Source organism: Alosa sapidissima, chromosome 2 (genome assembly GCF_018492685.1).
Source record: "Alosa sapidissima isolate fAloSap1 chromosome 2, fAloSap1.pri, whole genome shotgun sequence".
NCBI lineage: Eukaryota > Metazoa > Chordata > Actinopteri > Clupeiformes > Clupeidae > Alosa > Alosa sapidissima.
The window spans coordinates 15,053,307-15,080,161 of NC_055958.1; the positions used below are offsets into that span (position 1 = coordinate 15,053,307).

General features: G+C 42.4%; 1 long non-coding RNA gene across 1 annotated transcript; it reads left to right on the forward strand.

Moving 5' to 3' along the window:
- Window positions 1–4,133: 4,133 nt before the first annotated feature.
- Window positions 4,134–25,633, forward strand: LOC121699278. The gene is made up of 3 exons (XR_006026969.1): window positions 4,134–4,145; window positions 4,969–4,978; window positions 25,555–25,633. It is a non-coding gene; the product is annotated as an uncharacterized LOC121699278 (long non-coding RNA).
- The last annotated feature ends 1,222 nt before the right edge of the window (window positions 25,634–26,855 follow it).

Below are 26,855 nucleotides of genomic sequence, written 5' to 3' on the forward strand. Positions count from 1 at the left end.
GGCTGAGAACAAAAGTGCTTCAGACAGCAGGTGGGCAAATAAGATGGCATAGTAAACTGGGTAAACTCCATAAAAGAGGACTGAGTCAACCAGACGATGGGAAAATGGGACACAGAGTGGCGAATGCAGGTGATGAAGGTGGAGCTCATAAATCAAACATTCAGTCACAGTGTAGCAGATGCCCTGCAGTACTGCAATGAAGAGCTGCACCTTCCTCAGTTCCAGGGGTGTGAGGAGACAGTTCAGTTCATTCACAGTCTTCTTGAACAAGGCAGTTGTTCTAGAGAGATACAAAATAATAAATAAATGAATGAAAGGGAATTCGAGAGGCATCTTATTCTTGTTAGGGTAAATGACATGTGAATAATACAGTGTTGGGCAAGCTACTTCGAAATTTTAGTGAGCTAAACTATCAGTTACTCTGCCATGAATAAAACACTACACCCACTACCACCCAGTCAAATGTATTAGTAGCCTAACACAAACACAGCAGTAGGCTAGTTCACTACATAGGAAGCTACTTTAAATTGTGCTAATTTCACATGACAAGAAAAGTGTAGCTTGTCTGGCTAAGCTACTTGATAAATAAAGAAGTTGAGCTATTGAAAAGTTACTTTATTCAGGAAATAGTGAGGCTACCACCAACACTTAGGCTACAAGTAGCAGCTAGCGATTGCCCAATAGGCTAGTCTGTGCCACTTGTGTAAAATTCGCCGGCCAAATCTAGTATGATTTATTTCTACAATAGCCTTCTTGTGTCAGTTGTAATCTAAGTCAGTGTTATGGAATATGACTTATCAAGTCTCAGTTCATACATTCAGTGAACACCGAGTAAACATAGCCTAGCTAGATGGCTACGATTTTCATACAGTAATATCAAAGATTGCTCCTTCTCAGCTCTCTGGTAATATTCTATTCACAAAATACAACCAATAGTACGGTTATGTTAAATCTTACTTGTGAAAAGTAAATCCATCGAGTATGGTCCGCCGATTTGAGAAGGAACATGCTGCACAGTGCTGTCATCTTGTGTCTTCTGCTGCAACGCAACGAGGAGTATGACCGGTCCAAGATGGCGGCCGCATTTCTTGTTTCCAGCAGCCAATGCGGCGTCTATGTATATTATGTCTATGATCACGACCAGAAAAAATATCACTTAAAGTGAGCTCTCCCGGGCTCCGTAATTTTGTCTTCCGCTGACAAAATAAATAGTTCGCCACACAGATAGAACTTGACAGTTTCAGGTGGCAACGACTAGCTTATTTTCCCTTTCAATGAAATTCCATTGCAATAAGCGAACGGAATTCTTGCGGAGGAATATGAAAGACGTAAATCTTTCCGTTTCCTTTATTTAGGTATCAGTTCCAATCATGGCATAATATGGCAGTTTCAAATCTCTGCCATATTGCCCTTAAATGTGTACTAGGCCATAAATGCAGGAATGATACAAGGAAACAAGGATACAAGGAAGTTTATTGTCACATGCATATAGTTACTGGAAGTAAGAAATGCAGTGAAATTATGTCTGGTGTCAGCCTATTTGTGCAAAGTGGGTGGGGTAAAAAGTGCAGTAGAAGAGGGGTTTAGTAGATTAAGTGGCAAGGGCTGCATAAGAAAGGTGGGGGAGGATTGGAATTGGGGGAGGGGGGGGGCACCAACAAGGAGCACCCAAGAGCAACAGGGGCAAGGAAAAACTCCCTTACCAAAGAAGAAACCTTGGGCAGATCCACGGCTCAAGGGGCTAACCCAACTGCCCGGGGTCTTGGTGTGTGTGTTGGGGGGATGACAGGGGAGATGGGATAGTGTGCTGTGTATGTGGGGAGAGGGCAGTGTGCAATATGTGTGTTGGAGAAGCTTCCTCATGAGACAATGTGCTGTGTATTGGGGGGGGGGGGGGTGAAGGGACTTACTATTGCAAGCAGAGTACTGTATGTATGATGTATGTGAGTGATGAAGATGTGTGTGTGGGCGGGAGGGGAGTGTAGCAGTGACTGTGTGTGTAGTGTGCGTGTGGGTAGGTGGGGGCAGTGTGCTGTAAGTATGTAGAGGATGTGTGTTGGAGGAGATCCTGAAGACAATGTGCTGTGTATGTAGGGAGGGGGGGGGGCAGTGTGCAGCAAGTAGAGGAGGCTTACTGTAGCAAGCAGTGTGCTGTATGTATGTGAGGTGATGACAGTGATGATGTAAGTGTGTGTGTTTTTTTTGTGTGTGTTGGGGATGGGGGTGGGGGCAGAAAGGCTAGGCAATCAAGGACATGCTGAAGGTGCTGAAGAGTGAATGTGTGCAAAGTCAGTATAGTGTGAGTTCAGAGTTCGGATGGCCTGGGGATAAAAACTTCTCCTGAGTCTCTCAGTTCTGGCTTTGTGACTACATAGGCGTCTTCTTGATTTCAACGGTAGGAATAATCCATTGTTAGGATGAGAAAAGTCCTTCAGAATCTTTTGGGCTCTTAGGAGTACTCTTCTGGAATAGATATCTTGTAGAGCAGGGAGTTGAGTTCTTATAGTACGTTCAGCTGAGCGCACTACTCTCTGCAGAGTACTACAATCTCTAACTGTGGAGTTCCCACCAGGTGATGATGCTACCAGTTAGAACACTCTCAACCGCTGAAGTGTAGAAGGCCTTCATGATGGATGTAGAAACTTTGAATTTCCTTAGCTGACGAAGGAAGTAGAGTCGTTGTTTGGACTTCTTCAGAACATATTGAGTGTTAACAGTCCATGTTAGGTCTTCAGTAATGTGGACACCAAGGTATTTAAAACTTGTGACTCTCTCTACAGGTGGCCCGCTGATCATTAGTGGGGTGTGACTGTAGTTCTGCTGCTGCCTTCTGTAATCCACTACCATTTCCTTGGTTTTATTGATATTCAGTGTCAAGCTGTTAGATTGACACCACTGTGCCACCTCATCAACCTGATCCAAGTAGAGCTGTTCATTGTTGTTACTAATCAGGCCCAAGATCACTGTGTCATCTGCAAACTTGATGATGGAGGTATGACTACTGTTGGCTTTGCAGGCATGTGTGTAGATGTTGTACAGCAGTGGACTCAAAACACAGCCTTGGGGAGCACCAGTGCTGATGGTTAATGAGTCAGATGTCAGACCCCCCACTCTAACCACTTGTGAACGGTTGGTGAGGAAATCAAATATCCAGTGACACAGGGTGGTGTTTAGTCCTAAGGCCTTCATCTTTGTGACCAAGGTGAGAGGTACTATCGTGTTGAATGCTGAACTAAAGTCAATGAACAGCATCCTCACATAATTCCCATTCCCCTCCTCCAGGTGAGTTAAGGTGGTGTGCACGAGGTTTGAGATGGCATCCTCTGTAGACCTGTTGGCTCTGTAAGCAAACTGGAGGGGGTCGAAGGAGGCAGGGAGGGATGAGCAGATAATGTTTTTCACAAGCTTCTCAAAACACTTCATCACTGTAGACGTCAGGGCTACTGGGCGGTAGTCATTCAGACATGATGGACTTTTGTTTTTCGGTACTGGAACAATAACAGACTGCTTGAGGCAAGTAGGAACTGTCTCTTGAGCCAATGATGTGTTAAAGATATAAGTGAACACAGGAGCTAACTGAGCAGCGCAGGATTTCAAAACCTTGTTAGTGTGTGTGTGTGTGTGTGTGTGTGTTTGTGTGTGACATCATCAAAGTGAATTATAATTGAGCTATTAGATTATAGAAGGGCAACCCACACTGTTCCGGTCAAAAATGACCGATTTACACATTCCCTGTACCATAAATATGGCATTTTTCATCAGATTGCCTCAAGATCTTATGATATCCTTCACAAAAGGCTTTTGAACACATAGAATTGATTAGGACTACTTCCTTTGAATTTTGAGTGATTTATTCAACTTAGAAACACTTTTTTTGTTCACGGTCAAAAATGACCGCCATAGGAAATGATTGGGAAAGAGTATCATTTTCATCCTGGAGATAAAAGACATCTCTCTCCACACACTCCTACAACTTACCACCAATGTTCCCACACACATGCATGCACGCACACACACACACACACACACACACACACACACAAACAGACACACATAAAGCACACACACACACATGTACACCCACTCACACACACACACACACACACACACACACACACACTCAGTACATGTTGTCAGTTCATGTTGTTATGTTGCCACTCGTGCGTGTGAACCACCAATGTTCGCACACATATGCATTCACGCACATACAGAAACACAACCACCCACACACACACAAACAGACACATGTTGCATGTGAACCACCAGTGAGTGTTTGCACACATTCACGCAACATGCAGAAATACACACACAAACACACATGATGTAGATGTTAATTATCTAATAAGGTTCTGTTTACAATAAATGTTCTATTAAATAATACTTTTTGTCATGGTATTGGTATTTAAGAGCAGTTAAAACTGTCCGGTCAAATTTGACCGTGAACAATAAATTAAGGGGGGTAGCAACGAACAGTGTTTAAAGGTTAAGTCAAAGTTATAGCTGTTCTGCCTTGATCTCCTAAACCTGTATTCACTCTGTGTTCACAGTGTGTGTGCGTGTGTGTGTGTATGTGTGTGTGTGTGTGTGTGTGTGTGGAGGGAGTGGTGGAGTCTTATTCTAAGATAAAATACCATTTTCCTCCTGAAAATGTAAACAGTAGGATACAGTTGCATGTGAGATATTTGTTTACTTCAGCGGTTTCAGTAGTGAATTGTATTGTGAATAATGTCAGTTACACATAACAATATGATATTGACACAAGGTCACACTAAAAATAACTGTTGACCATGATGGTGACATTTTCAATTGACTGGTCAGTCAGTGAAAAAGACTGATGGGGGACCTGGTACATGGCCACACTAATCTCAAACCCAGCATGACATCAGACAGACTCTCTCTTCTTCTGAGAAAATCAAAGCTGACACCTCTCAGACTGGTAACCATGTATGTCAACACTGCTTACTGAAGTTGCAACAAGGTGAAACGTGAAACAGCATCAGGTGTCTAACAAGATGGCAAGTGAGGGAAAAAAAGATTTTAATTCAAAGCCAATCACCTAGCCAGCCGTTAAATCGAATAGGCAAGCAACACATAGCCTCAGAGTCTGCCCTTTAATTTAAGGCAAAGCATTACCATAATCATCAGCTCAAGAAATGACACTTATTTTGGGGGGTTCATCCGGATGCAAGGGTTAAAGGACATCCCCCGTCAGGACAAGTTGCTCATACTGATCCCAAGATCAATTATTATTAATTATTATTAATTGAGATTTCTAAATGCAGATCATACACAGTACAGACATGGCAAAATAATCTTTCGTGAGCGAACTGAGATAGATTTTCTACGCTTAAACACCCAGCCAAGGAGAAGACTTTGAATTGCCTTCTGGTTACCTCAAAAGTTTCCAATTTCCTACAACACATAAATATGTACACGCAAAATAACTACCAGCAACATACTGGAGAAGTGGATGAAGAGTGTTCAGAATGAACAACAACACAGCTGATATTAAAGAGAGGGGAGAGAAGTGCCGACACCTGGGCGACTGGACGGCCAACTCAATATCTGTCCTCCGCTCCAGGGCAGACTCACTCAGCAATGCAAACGTTTCGTCTGGACTCAGATAAATGACAGTATTATTGGAGAGGCCTCAATGCATAATGCACAAGATGACACTCATCATTATGCCCACATGTCAGAGGGCTAAACAGTGGAGCCATCACACATCACAGCACAATAGCTCAGAGCTAGTGGTGATGACTACCATTCAATACTCCCTGAGCTCAGTGGAGTGTTTTGTGTGTGTGTGTGTGTGTGTGTTGTTTGAAGCATGCAAAGAAGATGCATTAGGAATGTGTGATATTTATGCATGTTTTTTTTTATTTCTGTGCTGTAATCTGTAGGTGATGAATAAACATTAACATCAACATTCGGTGTGCAATGAATTTCCTAAATCAGCATATTCAAATCTTGTAATTTTCTTTGTCCCCAAACTGGGCGATTGACCACTTTGAGGTTTGCCGTAAAAGACCATGTTGCCTGGCTAAAGCTATGTTAATCACTACCATATATATTCGGTGACTCGTTTGTCATGGTTGTCATGGTGTCCTTAGAAAAGGGAAATGAGGTCAATTATCAACCTGAAGAGCATGTTAGTCATCAGCAGAGAGTTAATTGAATGGAATAGTGAACAGGAATGAATCCGACTGAGGCCACATAATCAGTGTGCGAGTTATACCACGGTTTCCGGGGGAGCCGGGGGGCGGGGCGGGTAGGCGATTTTTCTTTCTTTTTTTTTTTTGGAGGGGGGCAAAGTTTAAATGCTGATCCTGTCATTAATAGCAACAACATAGACATATGCCTATTATAAAGAGAAAATCCGTTGCACACGGGTGGTGCAATAGGTCTATGTTTGCTTACATGAAACAAAATACATAATATGTTTACAATATTTACATGAAACACCCCGATGGATCATTAATGGGCTATGCAAACTTCAATGAACTTGATAGTAAATAATCCACGGACCCCGACCACCAATGATGTGTCTTTTGACTGTTTAATTGAATCAACTTAGAATTACTCACATTGTTTCACAATCACATGGGCTATAGCAGTGGTTCTCAACCTTTTTTCAGTGATGTACCCCCTGTGAAATATTTTTTCAGGCAAGTACCAGTGTAACCAGTGCAAAGTAACCAGTGCAAAGTAACCAAGTAACCAGTGCAAAGCATTTTTAGTTGAGAAAAAAGACTTAAAACAGAGCACTGTGACATCATTGTCTAATTTATTAAACTTTGGAACCACGACTCCATCCATAAACTTCAACCACGACTCCATCGTTTGAGTTTTGACAGGTGATGGCGGGTGGCATGTGACAGGTTGGGTCGAACCATCCTGGTATGGGGGGGGACTCTGGGTTTTTAGGATAATGAAATTGAATAGCCTACTGAAATATAAACTTAATTTTATGAACTTATATTTTCCTGAAATATTTATTAAATAATTGTTTTTAAAGTATTTTTGCATGGATTTTTTAAATCTATGTATATTTTAACCCTAAGCTGTTTTTAGGGCATTTCACTACCTTTATTCATAAGGATTTATTCGGGTCATTGTAAGTGCTACACACACATATTATATATTGTTTTTTTCAGCAGATCTGCCATCATTTCATGTATTAGTACTAGCATTGATTGATATTCAAATTCAATTGAATTGAATTGATTTTCAAAGAATTAAAATATAAAAAGCGTATTATAAAAATTCTTATATTTTGACATGTATCTCACCACAGCAAGCTCATAGCTCTACATGCATTTCAGTTTGTGTAGGGCAGACTGTCCTGAATCTGGCAATATCATTGCCATGGTGGAGGAATTCTCTAGGGGTTGAGCAATTTACAGACATATGTAGTGTGTGCCTTACAGAAATAAATGCCATTATTTTATTTAGTGATTTAATGACCTTTATGCGCTCCAAATCTGTGACACGAACTGATTTGACCTGACTTGACCCGAGTTTACGTGTTATAGCCTGTGTGTGCCTGCACTCATGATTCTCTACAACTTTTTACTGCATTGCCATGAACAAAGTAAAGGCAAAAAAGTTGTTTCTTTGCCGAACAAATTGGGGTGCAATATGAGCCTTGAATTGGATGCCATGCAGGAATTTGGTAGGATCTCAAAACCGGATTATGAACATGCTTTGCCATAGAGAAACACACAATAGCGTTGGATTATAAACATACTTTGCTACAAAAACAGACAAAAACGTGAATAAGTCGAGCTATATCAAGTTATTATTTTGCTTGTCACTTCCTCTGTTTTATAACCCAGAAGGAGGTACTTGGTATCAAATGATCGCTCCGTGTCTCCTCTTTCATCTGCATGGCATATCTATCCGATCACAGGTCCGCGAGTAATTCAAACGAGAGTAATGGGTGTGCAGCATTGGTTTTTGTACATGACGTTATTATTTTGTAGTCACTTCGTCTGATTTCATAAGCCAGAAGGATCGACATACTTGGTACCAATGGATAGCCCTGTGTCTCCTCTTTCATCTGATATGCTTGCCATATCTATGCGTTCACAGGTTCGCGAGTAATTCAAACGATAGTAATGGGTGCGCAAATGAGCGCAGAGAAGTAAAGACTGTAAATATGATGCAATTTGATTTAATTTAATGATTTTTTTTTTATTTTCAGACTTTAACGTACAGACAAGTGCGTGGTCTCATTGGAAAGCTCCACTTCTGCTCTGTCACGCAATAAAGGTTTCATCTCGCTGCGACGAACAGTTGCGGAGCAATGTTGGAACCCAGGGGTACACGTACCCCCATTTGAGAACCACTGCTCTAAACACATGTCATTATTCACCACTTTTTTTTAAGTTGAGGGGCCACAAACATGATGAACTCATGAGCAATTAACCTTAAATTCATGTAATCATGATGATCATTCTGTTGTGAGGTTGTGATTGAGAGACTATGAATGTGAATTCCTGATGATTCATGAGATATTAAGGAATGACATAATACATAAACAATGCATGAATTCATGATAATTAATGTACCCTTACCGTAAAGTGTTACCTAACAATTCAATCCATATCATTTACTATATTCAGTAATTTACAATGGACAAACAAATATCATTTCATCATTGTCCTAACACAGAACAAAAACGATTTTATTCATGATTACCAATATCTCAATACAGCTTCCATGCAAACATGAGGGGTAAACAATTCCAGCACGCTGTATAATGGGTTATGCATCAGCAAGAAGCAGACACTCACACTGCATGCTGAGGAAGCTGCACGCTGCAGCATGTAAGGCAACAGCCTCTGGCTCAACTCATTACTATTATTTAGACTGATAGCACATTGCAGGTCAAAATGATGGTTTGCGGAATAGACGTGTTTTGCAAAATAAGGCACTGTAAACCACAATGATATTGGCTGATGTCAACAACAGTAAATGCAATTCATAAGCAAAACAAAAACAAACAATCATATACTGCATACAAATGTGTGTAAATGTTTTATTGTATTCAGGAATTACACTGTTGGTGTGAATGGAATTGTATTATACAGTATTTTGGAGTTTTCATAGAACTTTGTAAAGACGGCATGTTGCTGTGTAAGCTTTCCTCCTCTATCCTAGTTGCTCCATCGAGTGGCATCTAACCAGAGTAACGTGCACAGTGGTTGGTTGATTTTAAAACACTATTATCTTGATTGCTGTGCATACCTTTTCTTTTAAAACAATGCAGAAGTACAGTACCATGCATCTAATACGATACAATGCATGAATAATTCCTTGCCACAGCAACTGCACAGCAACAACAAGTAATCAATACATTGCAAAGACAATATATCACCTTTTTCCATGCATTACAGACAAGCTCTATTCTAAACTGCATAATATCTATTTAAATTCGCCTTTTGAAGCACGGTTGGGTGACATCACTTCTGTTTATGTTTGAAGTTATTACCCAACAAAACAGAGAGCTAGCTCGCCCCTCCCTCCCCACCCTTCTGTGCAACAAGCAAGAACTGTAATGAACACGCATCTCGTAGGTGATTGGCTGGAACACAGTTTTCATGTTTCATGGTCCAGGCTGGACCAGGCTGTTTTTGTTGCCGTTTTTGGAGCCTGGGCTGTCCACAGGGACCATGTTTTTTTTTTACAGTGTAGAAGCGCTCAGCGTTCTGGGGATAGGCAGCTAGCTGATTGTGAGGAGATGTTTGCTGTATGTGACAGAAAATGTTCTAGCTTAGAAACCGCATAACAAGACTTTTAATTCAAATCTTTAAGAGTGTCATCTGTAAAGGAGGAAAGCAAATAATAAAACAGAAGATAATAATACCACCATTGCCCTAAAATAAGTACAATACAATTGTATCTACTATTAAAAATATCTTAATACAGCATCTACAGTACATTCCTGTGTATTATCCATTGTGCATAAACTGCAGGACAGTGTTTTATCCAAGTTAACAAAACAAAACCATATTAATACCATATCAACTGCCCCCGTTTATTAACCTCATAGCTGAAGAAATGTTGCAAAATCAATGTATAAACCTTGGCTAATATTTGGGAAATTATGGTATGCATGTGCAAATATGTGGTGAAAAACAATCCCAGCATAGCTACCCTGAGCAATGGGTTATGTATCAGCAAATAGCAGACACTCTCATTACAGAATGCCATAAGCTAGTGCATGTTAGGCAACCGCCTCTGGCTTCTGGCCTCAGTATCTATTAAACAGATAGCACACTGCAGGAGGAAATGATGGTGTGGAGTAGACTCACATTTTAGTAAGCAAGGCACTGTAAACCACAGTAACATTGGGAAAGGTCAGTAAGAGAATAAGTAAAGGAAAATCCAGCCGAAACAATTATTTTGTAAAAAACATAATGTATATGTCTCAAGTCATCCTACTTTCTCATCCATCCTAGTTGCTCTGTCGAGTGGCCTCTTACCAGAGCGATGTGGACAGCGGTTGGTTGATTTTAAACACTATTACCTTGATTGCTGTGCGTACAATTTGCCCGACAAATGTCATAATACACATGTGTGGCCCCATCTATAGACTTGTGTGAAAAAGTTAAACAAACCTGACAAACTCCCCAGGCCACCCAAACTCCTCTAATCTCCCATCACCATCCCTCCTCATCATCCCACCACCCAATCAAACTCCCCAGGATAACCCTGAATACCCATAACCATCTCCACCCAAGCACATGATGTACCCTGCCAGAATGCAGTGACTGCTGCCAGTAGCACCCCCCTGTTCAGAAGGATCTGTTAAGCAGCAACAACCTCTTATTCTCAGCCGGCATATAACACAGAATATGCAGTGGAAAATACTGATGGCAGCAGCAGGGGACAATTATATGATGACTGTTTTGCATGATGTTCTCAGAGTCCCTGCAATAGAAATGGTATTGACAGTAGTTTTGAGAACATGCCTGGACCCAGTAAGCCTTTGACATTCCATATTCCTGTATTCACAAGAAATAGAAGACAAGTGCATCAAGCTTACAGGGTAAACCAGTCAAATCTCCTACCCGTAACAAACAACCTCAGATTTCCCCCGTGGATCATACGTATTTCCCCAACACTTACAGCAAAACTAGCACTTCTAAATATTAGATCTCTTTCAAACAAATCATTCTTAATTAATGATCTGATTTGCACACACAACCATGATATTTTACTTTTAACTGCGACATGGTTAGAACCATCAAACAGTGCTATAACCCTCATCGAATCCGCCCAAATTTCAGTTTTTTGAGTGCTACCACCCCCCCCACCCCCGGAGCACCCCAGGGGGCACAGCCATCCCACCACATCAGGTGGGATGGAAAACACCATATAACACATATCAGACGACGTCAGGTACAATACAACTTACCTTATTGGCCTTTACAGAGAAACAGTGTAAATTTGATTTCATATCGTAGCTATGGTCCCCTTGAATCCCTTTGTCAGTGTATTGAACAAATCAACAACTGGATGTCTCAAATTTTCTTCAGCTGAACAAAGAAAAAACTGAAGTAATTATATTTAGTAAATAGGAGGAAAGACTTAGGGTTGCCACTCTCCTTGACACAAAAGGGTTGAAAGCAAAGGATACCTTTACAAACGAAAACATAGCCTGAAAAAAGCAACAATAATGTTAAAATTACTGAATACAAATCCGAATATCCAAAGGATATTCATCCAGAATGTTGCCTGGGACTTGTTGCTAAGGGCTCTTTGGATTTTGTGACAGTGCACCTTCAAAATAGCTCTGCTTGTATGTGCTTGGTCAGTGGCATAATGCTTTTTAGTGGGTTTCAGATAGTGATTTTTGGATCATGCGCCACACCTATTTATTTGAATTGACACGCTTCTGAGCACCATGTTCAATTGAACTTAAGCACATGGCAAAAAATTCATAGGAACAAGATAGGATAGTAAGATAGGAACAAGACTTGCGTAACGCTTGGTGCCACATTGCGCCGGGTGTGAGATAGGGCCCTTTGAAGCTATGGCTGTTCATAAAGGGCCTCTCCTCCTTCCCAGTGCACAGAGACCAGGCTTGTTGTTCTGGCGTGGGTACAGGTCAGATGTGGCGTAAAGCTTTCCCTAAACAACACGTTATCACCACTTCAGCTCAGGCCTACCCATCTAAAACACTCACTTCTTAAAAGATGACTCACAGCAGTCAGCAGGGTGGTGAGCAAAACAAGTCAGTGGTTTCTGCTGCAATCCTCCCATTCAGACCTCCCTCCTCCTCTTCATTCAATCAGTGTGCTGCTGAGACTGATAAAGCAGTCCTGCTCGGGCCTGAGTGACAGGGCTAATTTCCCAATCCACTCTGTCAGCAAGCAGTAGCAGGATAATGTGTTCGGGATCAGATGCAAGGAAATAATATTTGCGCGCCCACTGGAGTGTAACTAAGCGCCTCGACTGGTGATGCCGAGCCTCCACTGTCACACGGAATCCGGTGGGAGTTTTTCTTTTTTTTTTTTTTCAAGCAGTGTCATCAGCGGCCTCCCCGCACTCAAATCTGTGTGGATTTTCAGCACAAATAAACAATATATGGCATTGGCACCACTTACTCATACACAGGTTTCCCGTTTACCAACAAAACTAGATGCGCGCGCAGCCGTGGGGCAGAAGGCTCTTGGGGGCCGTCCACAACGATATAAACTTAACCTAAATAGTTGGCTGCTGTAAGCTACAATCGGATTTTTTTGTATACCCCTGTTGTCTCAATGATAATAACATCTCATTTCAGACTATATTTCAGAGTTTGCCGTTCATTTGCATTTTTAATATAACATCGTATTTTGTCATTTTTGGTGAAGACATGCATTCCGTTAGGGATATTGAACATATTGAACATTCTCTAACCCAGTCTGTCTCAATACCAGCTGTCTTTGTGGATTAATGTCATGTTGGCTGAAGGCTGTAATTTTGGCCAGAGGCCTTCGTGCTGGCAAAATTATGGGATAGGGGTGCGGGTTACATACCCTGAGGGGTACCTTACCCCCCTTCATCTGCAGAATCGCCCTCCCGATTCTCCATTCGCGGGCATCTCCACCCAGATCTTCCACCAGCACGCATGTCTCTGTAGTCCCCATTGCTTGCGGTACTTGTGCCCAAACCAGCGTCTCCATCCCTGGTTGCAGTTGAACCGTCATAGCTCTTGAGAGGCGAGCGGTGCCATGGAAGTCTTCCATCTCTCTATTGGCCTGTATACGTCGACATGCACTGAAAGCTTTATCCCAGGCTACCCCATCATGGGGAGGTATGGTGGACTTAAACACCGTAACGCCTGGGTGGCTACCCTGAAACAGAGTCTTCCAACAATGATTAATAACATTCATGCCCAAAATGGCACGGTTTGATATGGGTACAACGGTCCTCAACTATAACTACCCCCTTCGCTGGTGGACGATGCTATCACTTATCTTCTACACAGGACACATTCTCACCTAGACAAGGGGAAAAGTGCTGTGAGAATCATGTTCTTTGATTTCTCAAGTGCTTTTAACACCATCCAACCCCTCAGACTGGGAGACAAGCTCTTGCAGATGGGTGTGGACGCTCACCTGGTAACCTGGATTACAGATTACCTGACCGAGCGACCACAGTTCGTCAGACTGAAGAACTGCCTCTCTGACACTGTGATCAGCAGCACCGGAGCGCCACAGGGAACTGTGCCCTCTCCAGTCCTGTTCACCCTGTACACATCTGACTTCTGCTACAACACCGAGTCATGCCACATGCAGAAGTTTTCTGATACTGCAATTGTGGGGTGTATCAGGGACGAGCAAGAGAAAGAGTACAGGAGCCTGGTGGAGGACTTTGTGCAGTGGTGCAAACTCAATCACCTTCAACTAAACACTTCAAAGACCAAGGAGATGTTGGTGGATTTCCGAAGGTCTAAGCCCGCTCTGCTACCAGTCTCCATTGATGGGGTCAATGTGGAGGTGGTAAGCACCTACAAGTATCTGGGTCTCCACCTGGACAATAAACTGGACTGGTCAGCCAACACTGATGCACTCTACAAGAAAGGACAGAGCAGGCTGTACTTCCTGAGGAGGCTGTGGTCCTTCAATGTGTGCAGCAAGCTCCTCAGGATGTTCTATCAGTCTGTTGTGGCCAGCGCCCTCTTCTGTGCAGTGGTGTGCTGGGGAGGAAGCACAAAGAAGAAGGATGCTGGGCGACTTGACAGGCTGGTAAGGAGGGCTGGCTCTGTAGTGGGAGCTGAACTGGAGTGAATCACTTCAATATCTGACAAAAGGACCCTAAACAAACTGGTCAACATCTTAAACAATGAATGTCATCCGCTCTACAGCACTATCAAAAACCAAAAGAGCTTGATCAGCTGGAGACTTTGCTCACTGCCATGCACAACTGAAAGGCTGAGGACGTCATTTGTTCCTAGGGCCATTGAACTGTTCAATGCCTCACTAAAGGGAAGAGGAGAGATAGACTTCTTTGCTTAGTCTGTCTGGCACTCCACCCTCTCCTGTCTATGTTTTTTGAGTACTGACTGCCCACTACTGCTTACTACTGTTTTACTATTGCACACAGCCTAATGTTTTCACTACTGTTTTACTGCTACACTGTTTTTCATGCTATATTAGCACACATGATCAATGGCTGCGGTCAGGCCTCTGATACAATACTGAATGAATGAATGGCTATAACCCTATTACCTCAACCTGTTCTTGCACTGAAATAGTTTTTTTTATTTTACCTTGTCTACATTACACTTTACTCTCCTATTTGTCTATATTATTTATGCTGGTCTCTAGACCTTACGTTTGCACTGTTGGACTAATGTTGGACTACTTTTTGCACCTTCACCATGACACTCACTCCCTTTAGCACCTCACCAGTCCCGGCCCTGTCACTACCCGGCCCTGTCATTACAAGCGTCTTATGCTTGATCACCCTCAAGCATATTGGACTTTCTTAATTTAACTTATATAGTGTATTTAGTTTTGTTAGTTTTCTTATCTGTCTTATCTTCTACTGTCTTTATTGTACAGTGGAGTTTAGTTATATGTTTATACTTATGTTTACCATTTCTGCTGTAAGTGCATGTTGTGTGTTACGTCTGTATGCTACTGAGACCCTTGAATTTCCCCTTGAGGATTAACTAACTAACTGGGCCTTCCCTGTTCATCCCACTGGGGAGTGTGATCCGTCCTCCTCTGCCCACGGAGTCGTCCATCCTTGCAGGTTGTCTAGAGAGTACTTGGGATTGCTGGGCATGGAGTCCACGAAACTGTTGTTTAATCTCTCCTAACAGTCCATCCTTCAAGGGGGCCATCTGCTCCCGAACCTCTGCCATGACCTCCAATCTCAGGGTTTCTTTAAGGTCTTGCCAATCTGGATGGGAAGTTGATACTGAAGGTCCTGGGACTGGAGACGCACGTCTGACGTACACTTCATCTTGCTGTGACACACTGAGTATCTCTCTGCTGTGGGCCTCCTCAGGAGTCTGCTGGTGTTCTTTTTCCATAGCTTTAGCTTCCTTACACACCTCTTCAAACGTCATGGCTGGGGTTCGTCGGATGAGACACTATAGTTCTATTTGTACTGGACCAGGCTGCAACCCCATCATCAGCTGTGAAAGCAGAGTCTCGTCAGTTTCAAAGTCAGTTCTCTCTTTTTGGACCCGTCGGTGTAGACATTCACGGAGGTGGAGAATAAAGGCACCAATTCCTTCCCCAGCCTGTTGCTTACAACTAAAAAATAGTGCCCTTAACTGTGCAGCTGTAGTTTTCTCCCCATATAGGCCCTCTAATAGTACAAAAATGTAATCCGCAGTCTTTCGTCTGGTGGTTGGTACAAGTGACACTTCCCGCCTGGCATCACCATAGTGCACTCAAAACAAAATCTACCTCCTGGGCAGCATTTAAGTTTTGTGCCCTTAAAAATGACCCAATTTGTGTCCGCCACTCCCCAAATGATAACGGTCCTTGCCCACCCTCAAACTTTGGCACCCAGGGCCCACCCAGAAACCATGGGACAATCATAGCATTACTGGCTACTGCATTCTCTCCTGGGTCGTCTGTCATGTTGTCTGCAAAAATGGGAGGAATCCGTGCCGTCTACGCCAAATTATGTCGTGGGGCCTATAACACCCGCCTTGGTTAGTCCTCCCAATTTGCACCACAACAGACAGATATATTGGTAAACAGGTTTATTAGCACAAAACTCTTGGCCAAGGTGGCAGGCAAGGCAGCACAGCACTCTACTTATGACTTTTCGTGGGAGCTAATGGTGAGAATGCTACACAATAACCCAGTGACACATCACTCAAATCAATGTGGAAAACGTCAGTTCATGTAAGGACATATCAAGAGCACAGCAACACAGCAAGTCAAGCTCACACAGACATACAGTATCAAGAGCACAGCAACACGCGCTGCAAATTCAGAAAACATTTACATTTCAGAAACGAGCTGCCAATTCACAGCAGCAATTCAGAAACGCGCTGCAATATTCACTACACAACAGAAGTGTTTCCGGGGGACACTTAAAAGTGATGAACACCTCTGAATAGGTGGCATTTCGGGGAACCAGCTAAACTGATGAAGACAGCGCTGCAACGTTGGAGGACAGTACAAATTGGTCGTAGTGTTGTCCGATTGCGTCAAAGTCCGAAATCATTCAGAGTAAACATGGTCTAGTGTTATCCAATTGCGTGCAGTGAGATTTTTAAATGCATGCTTGTTGCCGCCCCTCGAGTTGGGCTATTACATTGTTTGTGGCCAGACCCTTAATCTTTCTAGATTACCAGGGTCTGGATTTTCCAGGCTACAAAACCTAGTGGATAACCTGCAAAAGCACGTCACTTGCTCAAAATAGATAGTCCATTCCTCAAAAGCAAGTCTTCATGTCAATGAAACTGCCAGTGTCATCAAAATGAGAAGTCTTGACTCCATCGTTTATAAACAAGATAGTCAAATGGCTTTGTCATGTTTTCATTATGACAGTTTATTCTCTCAGTGTTTTCCAATGCAAAAAAAAAGGTCAGAACTCGGTGACACTACCTGAACATGCACTATACACTACTTGTACAGCCATTTAAAAACTACAGTAAAGTTACACATTGCTGTAGTTAGGGGAGTAAGTGAGTACAAGACACTGAATATGTATGTTTCACATTTTTACAGTACGATTGCAATTCTACAGCATTGTGACAGAATTTGATAACTAGTTCAACAATTTTGTATGTAATGACTCAAGCAATGAAATGAAGACTATTAGTTTAATTGGGAATGACTATTCAGCATCCATAAGTATAGTTAATTTTGACTGACATGACATAAGCAAATAATAATGTTATAAAACAGCAGAGAATTGTATGAAAGCAGCTGATACATGTCCAAAAGCATTTGCAATTTGTTCAGAGGAAGGAGAAATTGCTACTATGATGTGCACAAATGACTAAATGTTGTGGAGGTTGAACTATTAGTTATGAGAATTTTCATTCTGATCTGAGAAAAGCACCAAAGCGACTGAGAAAAACTGTAAGTGCCATTAAAATGTTAAAATAAACCCAAATACTTACATTTCAGAGCCAGAACATTTTAAACAGGAGCTGTCGTTGTAACCCCCTGTTCGCCACCTGTTCAGAGGTGTTTATCACTTTTAAGTGTCCCCGGAAACACTTCAGTTGTGTTGTGAATTTTGCAGCGCGTTTCTGAAATGTAAATGTTGTCTAAATTTGCAGCGCGTTTTCTAAATGATAGGCACGTGTTGTCAAATGAAGGTGATTTCTTAAATTGGCTGTGTTTTATCTGTTTGCAAGTGTTTTGTTGATTTGCATTCCATTCTTTTCTGTTGTCGGGTTTGCTCTCTCCCCTTGCAGCAGAATGTCTCGACAGCGTCTTCATGATGGAAGGGCAGTGGACGGGATCAGACTCTGTGTTATGACTCAGGAATGAGTAATGCCATGCACCATGGCAAAAACTAAGAGGGTCATTCAGGGATGACCAGTGAGCAAGTCAGCTCGGCAGCCTTGCTGTGTTGGTGAGCAAGTGAGTTCTAAAATGTGTGTGTGTGTGTGTTTGTGTGTGTGTGGTGTTGGCGTGTGTGTGTGTGTGTGTGTGTGTGTGTGTGTGTTTGGTGTTAGTGTGTGTGAGAGAGTGTGTCTGTTTTTGTCTCACTGTACATTATGTCTATGTTGTATGAAAATGCCTTTAGGGGAGGGCTTGTAAATGACAGACTACGCATACACACGCACACACACACACACACCCCAACGCAAACACACTCAGCTATAGACACACACACATAAGCACCATCTGTGTGAAGTCTCAGTTGGGGAGGTCTGTTGCCGAGACTGAACTATTGCTGTTATGTGTGGATGTGCATTCATAGTTGACTGCGTGTGTCCATGCCTCCACTCTCCCTCGCCACCTCTGCACACTGACCACCACTGAGCAGGTCACAGCACTCTGGAGCATGAGGACCAAAGGAGACTGAACCAGGACAATCCCACAGTCAGCAGGCAAGTAGCAAGTAGTGAGTATCTGTCATTACACATAATCTGAGAGTGAGATAGAGATAGTGACAGTAAGAAAGGGTGTGTGTGTGTGTGTGTGTTTATTTGGTGTTAGTGTGTGTGAGAGAGTGTGTCTGTTTTTGTCTCACTGTATAGTATGTCTATGTTGTATGAAAATGCCTTTAGGGGAGGGCTTGTAAATGACAGACTACGCACACACACGCACACACACAGACACACAGACACACACACCCCAACGCAAACACACTCAGCTATAGACACACACACATAAGCACCATCTGTGTGAAGTCTCAGTTGGGGAGGTCTGTTGCCGAGACTGGACTGTTGCTGTTATGTGTGGATGTGCATTCATAGTTGACTGCGTGTGTCCATGCCTCCACTCTCCCTCGCCACCTCTGCACACTGACCACCACTGAGCAGGTCACAGCACTCTGGAGCATGAGGACCAAAGGAGACTGAACCAGAACAATCCCACAGTCAGCAGGCAAGTAGCAAGTAGTGAGTATCTGTCATTACACATAATTTGAGAGTGAGATAGAGATAGTGACAGTAAGAAAGGGTGTGTGTGTGTGTGTGTGGGGGGGGGGGGGGGGGTGCGGTCATCTTCGGCCAGTGGCAGGGTTTTTCACTCTGACACTAATCCGGCGATCTTGCAGGGCTTTGGGGCATCCTTTCGTAATCTGACTCAATGGTCATTAAATCAACTGCAACTGAGTGCGCCAAAGATGGGCAGATAGGAGGAGAGATGGACATTTATTTTTTAACTTCATATATGGATCAACAAGATGATGTATAAGATTGTAAGTTAAAAGGACTGGGTATTTCTGTGAGAATGTTACAGAATATCCATCGTTCTCTCTTTCCATTACACACAGACAGGAACAGACATATAGGCTGTACACTTAGATGCAGGATAGGGCAGCTGCGATAATGTCTAAAACATTTATTTGGTATTTGTTGCACTTGAAAAAAAAAAAACAAGCTTCATCGACATAAATAGCTTCGGTGGCTGGTTCGTCTGATTCATTCAGTCGCAGTGCACATTAGAGAACACATTTTACATTCCAGTCACGGGACTCTCGATGGGCTTTGCTGAGGCCGGTTGTCCATCCAGCTGTTACAGCCACCTGAGCCTGCAATTACAACTCTGAAGGGATAAGGAACCAGTGAGGCTCCACATTGCTCCTCTTCAACAGGGCCCACAAAGCAGGATATTACCGCAACATCACAACCAATTTCTTTCATACCCCCCCCCCCCCCACACACACACACACACTCTTTCTGCCCTTGTACGAGCATATTTTACTTACTAGTACCTGATCAATTTGGAGTGTCAATGCTATTTGCTACTTGGTCCTGATGGACATCTTTGCTGATGTTGGAAATACAAATCTCTGACCAATTGCTTTCCACTCACTTTGAATGGAAGCCCCTTGCAAAATGGCGGCTGTCTAACTAAATTATTGAGAGAGAATAGACTCACGTTGGCTCCTCTGTGTCTCCTCCACCTTTCCAGCAGTTGAATAATAGATGTTTCCTGTATTTCTTTCATCAGCACATTCTACCTACCTATCATCTCTTTGTGTAAGTGTTTATTTAAGTGAAGTGTCTTGAGTCAGGTTTTTGTTTCTTGGCTTGCTCCCTGAGACCACTCTCTCTCTCTCTCTCTCTCTCTCTCTTTTTATGTGATGAGAAAACCCCTTCTTTATATCTAGGACTAGTATTTTCACAGGTTGCATTCCCCCCCCCCAAGAAGGTTGTCATGCGCAAGTAAGCCTGGAGTAATTGCATTAATTTATTAACTGTATATCAGTGCTCACCAGGGGATCCCTAGACAAAGCGGGACTGAACCGGATGGTAATTAAACACTAAATTAAACAGAGTGAGAGACTGAGGGAGTGGGGGCTGGAGGTATAAAGGGAAATGGGACACAACCCCCAACACACCCACACACACATACACACACACACACACACACACTGTTAAAACAGGGGGGATTAAGATTAATATTAAATTACATTTTGCAGTTACATATTTTGTTCTTTGAGGTACGTTCACCCATCCAACCCACCTCTCTGAAGAGTGGCAAATGGTCAAATTTGTAGGTAAAGCATGGCAGGTTGGGTGCTTGGGTTGAATCTAAGAAATAACTACTCGTATGATAACTAGATGTACCGCATAGCGGTACAAAATATGACCGCTGCTCAGTCCTGTACATCCATTCCACGAAAATAAATCATATTCATCAATTTGTCTCCATCTTCTACTCCATCCCCCACTCTTGAAACTTTTGTGTATGCTTGTTTGACATGTGTGTTTGCGGGCCGCACAGAAAGTAGCTTACTGGCGCTGCAAAGGTGAATAGATTTGTAGCACTTGTACAAAAATTGTAGCATTGTTATAAAACCTTTAAAATCTCTAAACAATCACAAGTAGGACAGTTCATCACAGTCCATCCATTGCAACTGGACTGATGAAAGGTACACCTGTAGGCTACATTGTATTTGGGAAAAGCGGAAGGTAGCAGCACAATGTATTTATTTAGTTATTTAGTATTAAACAAAACAATCCCTGTCAGTTCCATGCAGTTTTCAACAGCTATCAAGAAGAGAGGTCATGTCATGGATTTTTGTGAATGTTTCTTCTTCTATATATGCAAGAGTTTAGTCATCTAGTTCATATGATATTCAACTTTATTGTCAATGCACAAATGAAGTACCAGTAGTCTAAAACAAAATGCAGTTTTACCCAGTGGTGCAAATAACTGACATGTCCAAAAGTGCCTTCATGAAATGCGTCGCTAGACTGTTCATACACATTTTAACGGGCCAAGTTGAAGAGCTGCTGTCCGTTATTGTTTGTGCAAATATAGGCTGATTCATGTTCCCTTGCATTTTGCAACTGTGAGGTCCATGGTTAGTCTGGCTTTCACCAAACCAAACTCAATGTTTTAAGAAAACGAAAAAGAAATCGCCGGCAGATCAGGCTGGGTTCACCCAGCCTAGTCCGTGGTAGGCGCCCGATAGAAATATTGTTTAATTTTGCGATTGAGATATCCACGCACTGGCGCCCCCTCTGCGACGTGTTCGCCTCCCAGTTTCAGAGTTATTCTAAATGCAAAAATGCATAGAGGGAGTTATGACAAAACCGTGACTGTTAACAAACTATAAGCTATATAAGGTAGGCCCTATGCTAGCCATATTACACAACATAAATTGTCACTAGGCTATGCTGGCGACCCAAATAAAATCTCCTTTGGGAACCAATGGCTTACAGTATCAAGCGAACTTAAGCTGCCACCTCTTGGTGAAAAGTTAATAGTTTTGCATATCAGTATAATACATTTCAGCTGCGTGAATCACGGAAAGCGTGAATGAAGTGGACACTTCTAAATGGGACCCACTTTACAGTAAAGCCAAAGATGGTTGATTACAAAGATACTTCCTGAGAGGCCATTTCCTGTGCCCAGAAATGTATGCAAATAGGGTAGCAGTAGTACATGCCCCGCACACCATTTATGCAGTGATCGGGCTCCCTTTTTAACATTGAGGTCTATGGCAGAATCCAAGAATTTCCCAGAATTTGTCAAAGCCTTATTTTTCTGAGCAATGGATGCACATTTCGGACACGGTATCATGATCTCCAAACCCTCCTCCCCATTTCAGGAGAATGTCGTGCCAGTATGACCCTCCAGTCGGGAGAAAATCAACATTAATGAAGGTGTAGGTGGAGGCTTACGGTATAGCCATAGGCAAAACTGTATCAGACCGGTGTAACGTTGGTAGGCTACTAAATAATCCATCGCAAAGAATGATTTTTGTAGCACGTGCAACAAATGTGTAGGTACAGCCCTGCCCTGGATACATCTCTCAACGTGCGCTCTAAAACATTTGGTTTAAATGGAGATGTAGATCATCACGGGTGCGTTAATAAATCTACATTGCGGCGAGTTGACACAAATGATTCACTTTGACGAATTTATGTAATTTCAGTCCTAGTTACTTTACTCTGAGCCATGCTCTTCCTCACTTGAATCCCCTTTGAAAATAGAGGATTGAAGTAGCCTAGTGGGTGTTTGGGAATGAACGTTAACTCAGATGCTTTTTGAGACTTTGAGCAGAAATGTCCCAGCCCGGTGTTTAGGATGCATCATAGACAGGTTATATTTTCCATTAGAAAACCATCACGTTAGCGAACGTGTTGTGGCTAACTCACTTAGCTCCTGTTAGTAGCCTAGGGGTCAGGAGAGAATGAGATGACAGTCGAAAGATGCAATTAGTGCTGTTATCAATTTGCTTGGTAGCCTATAACCGCATTTATGGTTTTCTACAAATACATCAATAATCAAATTGGCCTCCATCACACAACCAATGCTAACGGTAACATTATTTTACCTACGTCCTAGGCTATTGATAACTTGTATAAGACTAATGTAGCCTACCTGCAGTAAAAACCAAGCACGTCCGATAAACATTCTCAGATTTATTTCGTGCCTGTGTGTGTGTGCGTGTGTATATGTATGCACCACCATCTACAGGCCAATGAGTGTACAGTCACTAAATGTACACATAACTTAATTTTTTTAGACCCCCCCATGGATGAAATTCTACGAAACTTGGCATACCCCCAGAGAATGTCAGGTTAATCATACACATAAAATTTGGTGCAGTTCTGAACATCTTAACTGAAGAGAGGGGCGATTAAAGCAGAACGATATTGCATTTTCATTTTTTACCGGGGGGGGGGGGGGAACTGCATTTTTTGGGTTTCGGGGGGCCCAGCGCGGGGGGGAGTGGCCCCCGGGGACCAAACAAACCATTTTTTTCCGTAAAAGTCTAGTGGGGCAACATACCCACCGCGGCGGTCATAATGATACCAGTGATGCCATTTGAAATACTGACTTGGATACATGTTTAAAAGTTGGTGGCTCCCTCCCTTTTAAGGCTCATCCAACTGAGAGATGCCTGCGTTGTGCCTCCCATACTGCAGACGTTATATATCAACTCTGTTCTGATGTGGTGGGGGCATGAACTAGATAGATAGATAGATAGATGAACTGGGTATATAACTGAAGTAATAGCTCAGGCACCCAATGTGCTAACACAAGAACAGGATGTTTATTGAAAGTGAAGTAATGAGAGCTATGAAGTTGTCCTGCACAACTGAACTGTTTGGGATGGCCATGGGTCACTGTGTCCTGGACTACACTCCCACCCTCTGGTAAGTCCAAGAATTACAGACGATGAGAGCACTATCCACCCGCAGCACAGTAATTATGGGGAATTATGGATGCCCTTCAATACATACATCTAATATTATATTCTGCATATTCAATGACTGAAATATGTCCTCCATTTCTGCAGTCAGCAGACAGCAGTCTCACATGCTAAGTCCAGGTTTGTAAATGGATTAGTACAACAGAGGTCTTATAGACAGCTAAAGTTTATGAATGTTTTCTGGTGAAATTTTAACATCACTAATGCATACCTGTCAACATTTAGCTTTACCTTACGCATGCCAGTTATGTAGCTGCCTGCCTGCAGCCTACTTCCAAAACTCCAAAGCTGCTTGCTGTCAGATTTGGTTCCAAGGGAACAAGTTCAGTGTATCAACAACACTCAATAACAGTTTATGTGATGTGTTAATCAATTAAATTCCCAACAATTTCACAACAGCTAGTTCTGGAGTAGGCCATTCAACTAGCGAGACTCAGGCTGCGCAGTTGGCACCCGCTTCCTTATTTGGGTTTTGGGTTGCCAGGTTTTAGCCTATGATAAAACGGTTGAAATTGAAACTAAGTGATCGTGTATGTGTAGGGTGTATTTCATACACAATCTGGCAACCTGAATGGATCAATGATTTTAAAATGAAGTTTGATGGCCATGCAAATTACGGGAGTTTTCCGGGAGAAATAACAAAACGGGAGGGTGCTGGGAGATGACCTTGAAATACGGGAGAAACCCGGGAAAAAGCGCGAGTGCAGGCATGCACTAATGTGTGCGTATTTTACTACACGTCTTCAAGAAGTTTTAGCCTATTCAAAAATCTTCAGGTCATCATGTCAAACGAATCACATTGGGGTCACCATTTGCAAGGCGAGGGAAGGTCCAAACAAAGCATGCTTCCCACAAAGGGAGAGTTTGCATTGGCCGCTCACCTTTTCACGTGTATGAACAATAGACAGACTAGTGGAGAGTTAATTGGTAACTGTTATTATTATAAACTCGATTAATCTGACTCCATTTAATTAATAATTTGTATCACCATTCAATTACCAAATAACTATTAGATCATCTATAGGGTAAAGCTTGGCATGGCATAGCCTATGATAATTAGAGATATGCAATTGGTAAGCAGATGAACAATTTATTAGGCATTAGGCCTTAAATGGTAAATGTAATCAATATCACTTCAGTTGAATGTAAAAGTAAACTCATATGGTCTACTGTAACAAAGGAAAGTAACAAAGTAGCAAACAGTAACAAAAGAAACTTAACCAACTCACAGTGATAAACTTAATATAATAATAAAAGATACACCAGGTAAAACAAATAATTACAAACCCAGATTTTAAAAGATAGAAAGAGAGAGGGAATAAGGGAGGAAGAGAGAGAGAGAGAAAGACAAAAGAAGACAGAGAGGAAGAGGGAGAGAGAGAGAAAGACAAAAGAAGACAGAGAGGAAGAGGGAGAGAGAGAGAAAGACAAAAGAAGACAGAGAGAGAGAGGAAGAGGGAGAGAGAGAGAGAGAGAGAGAGAGAGGGAGGGGCCAGAGAAGACCCCGCAGAGGAGAGCCCAGATGAAAAGAAGAGGGCAAGCTCCAAGAGCCATCCTAATTTAACCACAACACATTTGAATATTCAGGACTCTCCCAACTCGCTTGTAGATCATTGGTGTGAAAACATAGTGTGAGGTTTACTTGCAGACTACAGTATATTTCTTAGTCCACAACTATGCACAGATACATTACATTATAATGACTGTTGCCCACAACATTGAAAGTATTAATTCAAGACCAAACATGAATGCATTATTCTAACAACACACATTTACAGAGATAGACAGTGATTTCAGAGGTAACCAATACTGTATGATAATTAGCTTGGCCTAGCACCCTGGGGTTAGGAATTTCCTTTGTGGGGGTTTGCCATGTGGTAGGCTTTTGTAGTTTTGTTCTGAAATATTGGCCTTGCAACTGCAAAAGGCATTCTTCAGAAATGCAAAAGGTTTAACTAAAAGGCTAGTCCTTACAACCCCATATTAGTCTGTATATTATATAGAATTGGGTGCCATTATTAAAGCTACACAATGTACCTCTTATACCTTAAAATAACTCATTTGGATGCTACACTGACTTACAATACAGAGAATAAAGCCTCTGTTTTAAAATCATGGGTACCCAGTATGTTGTAATTTGGAAGGGGGATTCCAACATTGTGTTACTTTAAACCAGACCAACAATAATGTGTCATTTCTGGAAGCAATTTATTATGCTAAGCTATTACAACAGTAACAAGAATACACAATGTTAACCAAAGAGAAACAAAGTCCTAGCATCTGCATTCTGAACCATATCTGGATGATCATATAAGAGACCCGAGCTGACCATTTCAAGTACATTAGGCCAATATGTTTTAAATTATGTGAGGGGACAGGTGGGCATGTTGACAGACCTGATTACAATACCCTTTAACCCTCAGCCGCTGTGTAATAACAAGCTGTGTCCTAGTTTCCTTATGATCCAGGCCCCCTCTAGTGGACATTTTTTTATGCACACCCATCAGCTCTGCATTTCTTTATGCAGTAACAGTAAACTGCAACTTGCAGTGCAAGTCAACTGACTTCTCAGAAGTTGCATGCATTCAGTACTTTATGATTTGTTTTTATTAGTAATCGTTACGCCGTGGCCCACTGGTTAGCACTCTGGACTTGTAACCGGAGGGTTGCTGATTTCGAGCCCCGACCAGTGGGCCGCGGCTGAAGTGCCCTTGAGCAAGGCACCTAACCCCTCACTGCTCCCCGAGCGCCGCCGTTGTAGCAGGCAGCTCACTGCGCCGGGATTAGTGTGTGCTTCACCTCACTGTGTGTTCACTGTGTGCTGTTTGTGTTTCACTAATTTACCGATTGGGTTAAATGCAGAGACCAAATTTCCCTCACGGGATCAAAAAAGTATATACTTATATACTATACTCACACACTGCCTACGGTATATCTCATGTTTATGTGTTTCTATAAAAACAGGGTATCATTTCAGATATCAATCACCTCATCTGAGACAATTCCACAATATAATACTCAGAGTG